Raw genomic sequence first — 6596 nt, 5'->3', positions numbered from 1 at the left:
AGGTTATACATGTGTTAGAGAAGATTAGAAGCTACCTCAGTAAAATTTTCTACCTCTAGGAATCTGTTCTTCTGCAAAAAAAAATGTTTTTCCAACCCTGACTCAACGCAACAGTGGTTATATGTTACACAGTTCAAGTGAAAATGTATAACCTATAAATTAGTATCATTAATAATGAGCATTTTTCATCTCTAGGCTTCAGAACAGCTTACAGTGATGATTAATGTTCTCTATTACTGTGGGGAAATGCATAAGTGGAGGCAAGGAAGAACTTTTCCCAAATCATACAGCAAAGCATTAGAAGAGCCAGGAAAACTCTGCAAAACAACTGAGCTCTGCAGCTCTGCTGAGCAGCTCGGCTGCCAGCCATGACTTTGTATTGGCACATAATGGAAGCAAAATGGAATACATAAGGAAAAGAAAAGGAGAAAGAGTGTCAACCTGGAGGAAAAATAAAAGTATGATTTATTTTAGAGTCTTCTTCTGTGTAATGATCTCTGTGTGCACCATAATCCACTCTAAACAAAGGCAGAGAATGCCTCTCAACTGCACACAACTGAAGCAAGCTGAGGTTTTATGGAACGTGCCATTTCCTTCCGTGAAATGTTCACTACAATGACTCAGGAAAAAAAAAAAATCCAATACTCACCATAGTCTCTAGGAAGGCTTTTGTGAATTTTTATGAGTTTGGGATCAAAATGTTAGGAAACAGCTTATGAGACACTTCCTGATTTTATGCTGAGATAAAGGAGAAAGAACCAAAAAATGAAGGATTTTTGCACTTTAACCTGGGCTGAGATAGTTTGGCTGTCATGATTTCTACTCCACACAGGAATTCAGGGCACAGCTCCCCCCAGACAGGATTCCTTTGTGTTTTATGATTACCCCATCATATTCTGAGCCCTGCTTTGGTCCTTCTTTAAGAAAATGAGCTGAAACAGTCCTAAGCACAAATGTCTGCTAAAAATTAAAATTAACACAAGATGAAGGACAGGTATATTCTGTTATTTAGATGAACTGAATGAGTTTCACTGATCACCAAGACATGGTCACCAGGTCACAAGTTAGACACAAGGTCTAATTTTGCATAAATAGGGGAGTTGGTTCAGTCCCCACTCTTTTTTCCTTTTTTCTCCCTGTATTTGTGTTTATATTGTATTTTACATTTGACAGGTCCCCTGCTCTTATTTCATGTCTTTCTTTTTTCTTTTAAGTAAACACAATTAAAAGTGTACAAATAGAAAAAAAAAAATCAGGAAGGGTAGGTGGAAAAGGAGGAACTTTTGTCAAGGTGTGCCAAGAAAAAGGAATTTAAAAATGTATGTATGTGCATATATATATAAGTATATACACATGTATACATGTACACACTATATGTATATGTTATATATAAATATATTAAAAAAACACATATTGAGTGCATATATAAAGTGTCTTGCTCAGCTTTGATTTTGCAAACAAATGGTAATTTAATGCAGTCAAATTTAGAAGCAAAAATTTCAAGTTACTTGTTTGCTGATTATAAATAATGTACGTCACCAGTTAACTTATGGGTAAATCATAGGAAGTCTTGCTCAGACGCCAAGGTAGTAAAAGATTTTGTGCATGTCCAAGATGCCATTGCTGTAAATGACAGGTGATCACAGTCTGATTTTATCTCTGTATTCTTACACATAGGGTTATCAGGCAGGGAAGAGGAATGCAAATTATAGCAATAAGTGTATCTTTTCTTATATCTTACGGGTAAATGTTCAGTGTGACCGAGGATTATCTGAGAGTATATAGACAATTGCTCTGATTGAATGAAAAATCACTGGATCTTATAAGCTTATGCTCTTATAAACTGTTACACAGGTAAGAATGCTCATATTGAAAACTGCCTTGCAGTTTTGCATCCTGTTTTATGACCATCACGCTCCCCGGTTCTCTTTTAGATTGGACCCACCTAGTTATGTCCCAAACACTGCCTGACTGGGGCCCAGGGGATGCCACCAAGGGCATAGGGGTGAGCAAAGGGTTTACCTACACCAAAGCAAGCTTTGTCATGACACATCTCCAGAGCCAACCAAGGGGATGTGGCCCTGTTTGGTCTGCTGGTATAGATGCAAACAGAGGTTCTGTTTTGAAAACTAGCCACCCATTTGTACCCATGGCTCCCAGCTTCCCTAAACAAACCCCACTGAAGTGTGCCTCAGTTTTGGCCAAACTGAGAAGCCATGTAACATCTCTTCATGATCATGGTATGATCCATACCCTATGATAGTTTGATGCTCTCTCACTAAACAGGTAAGAAGGTCTATTATTTCATATGGCCCCTTCCTAGAAAGTAAATGGAAAAAAATAAAAAGTTTTGCAATCTTTATTTTATTCTGCCCCCTGAAAATTTTAGGAATTCCCTTTTTGGTCATCATTAATGTCAAAACATTGGATGGTAGTGAGATATAAGGCTAACAACAATGAAATAAGCACTGACAAAAAATGATAAGGCATTTTCTGCTTGACTGATAGTCTGGATTTTCATTTCAGTAATCTGTTCTGCAGTATAAAGGCTATCATCTCAATCTTCATCTCTTTTAAAATGAAAGGTTCCCTGTTCATACTTTTGAATCCATTAAGAAGCATGGATGCACAGAGAGATCAAAAATTTTTCCATTTAAAAAAACCTAAACTGCCCATGGCACAGAAAATTTTTAGAGCTTCAGGTTTAAAATTTCAAATAAGTACTCTAGATAATATGTCATGATAATGTACGGCAAATAAATGCATTTTTGTGTACAGTAGTTTACAACTGATCTACATTTTTTTCTCTATATTAGAATGTATTTCCACCAACCTGTCAGTTTGGTAGGAGAAATAGACTTGTAACAATAAGTATAAAATTATATCAGCTGGGAAGAATGCAGGCTGAAACACAGTAAACATGGATAAATATGTTTAAATAACACTAATCCCATTACAGTCAACCTCCTTTACAACTAGGACAGAAGTCTAGTCTTGTTTTGCCGACCAGAAGCAGATCATACTAATACCCTCGTAGAGCACTTGAATGCTACATCTTGCAGTTTCTACAGTGAAAAAAAAATGTGTCTCCCAAAAGCTTTTAAAGTCACTTCATCTTCCATTTAACAAGAGATTTCCCAAGGATTATCTGCAGTGCTGCCTGCTTGCTGTGGAGGTGGCTGTGACCATCCTGCTTTGCAGAGGCACGGACGAGGAGTCAGTTGCCTCATATAAAACATGGGCCAAGCAGCTGCAGGTCTCACCAACTTCAGCAGACACAGCAGGTGTTCAACACTTCCGAAAAATAGTGCTGAACACCTCTGTTTACACCCAAGTTGGCAATAAAGGAAGGAAAGGATCCATCACATTTGTTATCGAGTCACATTAACCACCAGACGATGCTTCTTTCCTTTTTAAGGCTTTCCCTCAATTTGGACAGATGCATTTTTTTTAGAATTTTTGGACTTCACAGCTTTTTTCCTGCTTGTGGAAGAAAGTTTAATCTGGATCCAACGTCAACTGAAATAAATAAGACCTCTAGATAAGCAAGCTTGTCAACAAATCCATACTTTCAGAGGTTTTTTGAGGTCAATGTGCCAAAGAATACAGATGAACAGCCACTTACAATTCCCAGACAGAAAGAAAGTAATAAGAAAACAAATATTGATTCTTAATCCACCACTATGAGAGGGAGCCCAAATCCCTTAGTATAATCCATGAAAACAATGTGCAAATTGAATGTCTGTTACTACAGTCTTTGGCCTTGCAAACCTGTGGCTAGCACAAGAGGAAATGTTGTTATTCATCTGTGGTAAGATCAGAAATAGTCTAGTTCTGGTGCTGTTAGAAAATCCTGCAATAAACATTTAAAACCTTTAATGTTCTCAAGGGCACACCTCCAAAATGCCAAAACTAGAGCCTTGCTAATGAAGAAGAAACAGTCAAGTGAGTATCACTGATTTTGCTGGGGCTTTGCATAGTGAACAAGTATCTCTCTGGTGTTGGCCTGGCAAGACCAGGATTTATCTATTTGCTTTACATCCTCAAATGTAAGTATTTGATCCTCCAAATAGTGTCAGTCTTCATCGACTGACAAGTGACATCAGCTCTGCAATTCATTTAAAACATCTGATCTCCAAGCAACTGGTTTCCAAGATGAAAAGCTCTACGTGTGGAATTTACACCTACCCACCTTTTAAGTAGAGAGTTTATTACCTAGTGGTTTTCAGCTGATATTTAGGAATGTCTTTTTAATACCCCTGTTAACAGAAGTTGAAAGGAGGTTCAACTATGTGGTTGGTCTTTAATGTCTGCTGGCTACTTCAGCCAGAAGGAAAGGGCAAAGCTGGGGGAAGAAGGAGAGCCTAATAAGCTTCATTTAGTTCAGAAAATGAGAAGTAACAGTTATTATTAAAATAATAGAAGCTGTTTCAGTAGGAGAACTCTATTATCACTTATTTCAGCTTAATTGTATCAGCTTTCACATTTGGTCTTAAAAAATGTCTGCTGTAAAGTAGTGGTTATGTTTCAGTTTTTCATGGGAGAGGCGGTGGCTTACCTGTTGCAAATATTTCAAGATGAGGAATGCCTCCATTGCTACCCAAAACATGCATTCAAATTTAAAAAATTATGAAGTACAATGTATTTTATCCCAAAGTGTTTTTTCTACTTTTCCATGAACAGTGAGATGATTGTCTTTTACCATGTATAACAGTGGCTTCACAGGGCTTTTAAAAAACTTGGATAGCACCTAAGGGTTTGTGCTTTTACTTTCTTGCTATTACAGTGGGCTTTCATGCATTCATTTTGCAGCATGATAAATTTTTCAAAATTAGGTAAATTTTACAAGAAATTCCAATAGCCAGGAAAATTGCATTCAAAGCTCAGTTGTGACCATTTCTAGTGGAGCTGCGAGCTGCAGCTGGGTGTTTGTGAAGGGAGATATATTGCAATTGCCGTGATTACATTTCAGCTCAGATTGTTCCTTTTTATCCACTGAACCTCCTCATCAATATCTTCTTATTTCTTCCTCCCCCATGTCCTAGCAATGATATGCAGAATTGCTGCATGCTGCTAATAGAAACCATGTTTCATCTCAGGGCTAAATGAAGTTGTGCTCAGGCCACAGCCGGCAGTTCAGTTTAGTAATTATAAAATGGATCAATAGTCCAGGCAAGAAACAACACATAAGTGTTAGATTACAAATTTTATTTAGCTCTTACATATTTCACGTTCTGAAATAAAGTGCTGTGTGTCTGTTTGAGCACCTTTTAGAGCACATGGTTAACCCTTGGGCAAGGACCATTGATTTTAAACTGCAATCATGAATTTCTTGGCCAGTTGCTAAATCTTAATTTTAATCACATTCAATCTTACAAAAAAAATCAAATCTGTCCTTCAGGCTATTGATGAACACAAATAGTATATTAAGTTTGGGATTTATTTTTTTTTTTGCATTTGCTCAGAATTTTTCTATGAGTTTTGCCTAACAAATTAAACTCAGTGTTATAACACTCCCATGAAGATATTTGAGTAAAATTATTCACATTTTTTAAAGGTAATGTTGCACATACAGAAGTTTTCAGTTGGTGTTGAAATGTGGGTAGTGGTTAATGTCTTGGAGAGCCATCCAAAGGGACTTGGACTGGAAAAAATGAAAGCAAAGGAAAGCAAAGGCAAAGCCCTGCACCAGCTGGGATAATCCCATGTAGCAGCACAGGCTCAGGATGACAAGCCAGGAGGCAGCTTCTCAAAAGATCTGGGAAACCTGGTGGGTTGAAACACTGGAGCAAGTCCAGAGAAGGGTCACCAAGCTGGTCAGGGGACTGGAGAACGTGGTGTGTCAGTAAAGGGCCAGGGAGCTGGGTCTGCCCAGCCTGGAGACAGGAGAGATCAGGGCAGGCATTATCACTGCCTGCCACTACCTGATGGAAGAGTAAAAAGAAGAGCAACCAAGCTCTTTCCAGAAGTTCAAAGTGGAAGAAAGAGGCAATGGACACAACTTCTGAGTCTTAAAAGCCCTTGATCTTTCAATGATGCATTATAGGTTTCCTGCTGGTGATAAAAGACACCAATATTTTTCCTGCTTGATTAGATTTTTGGACAGTTGTGTTTGGGTTACAGGGGCATGGTGGAGAAGTCTGTATTCTCCACTTCAGTAGATCCTACTCCTTTTCTTTGCTTCATGATCAGCTTTTATTTTCCATGTCTTCTCAATTTTTCTACCTCTAGCTTGTCCTAACTATCACTAAATATTTTTTTTTCTGCTTTATTTTTTGTTTTAATGTCTCTCTCTCTCCCCCTCTCTTTTATTAAGGTTTCATCTACTTGATTTTCTGTGTCTCATTCTTTTTTGGTGCTTCTTTGTACTGACAGTAGAAAACATTCCCTGACCATATAAATCATACATCTGTCTTTATCGCTCAGTTGCATGGATAAAGTTAATGTGAGAAGCAGGAAACATTTAATTATCCACTTGAAACAGGCTTTTCAGGAAGTTCAAAGCACAGCTTTTCAAATAATTGTAGTAGTTATAGTTACAATATATAGTTACAGATAGGGGCTCAGTTCATGATGTAAAGTTGCAAAAAGTCATT

This window comes from Chiroxiphia lanceolata, chromosome 3 (genome assembly GCF_009829145.1).
Source record: "Chiroxiphia lanceolata isolate bChiLan1 chromosome 3, bChiLan1.pri, whole genome shotgun sequence".
NCBI lineage: Eukaryota > Metazoa > Chordata > Aves > Passeriformes > Pipridae > Chiroxiphia > Chiroxiphia lanceolata.
Note: the sequence above shows the minus strand (reverse complement) of the source record.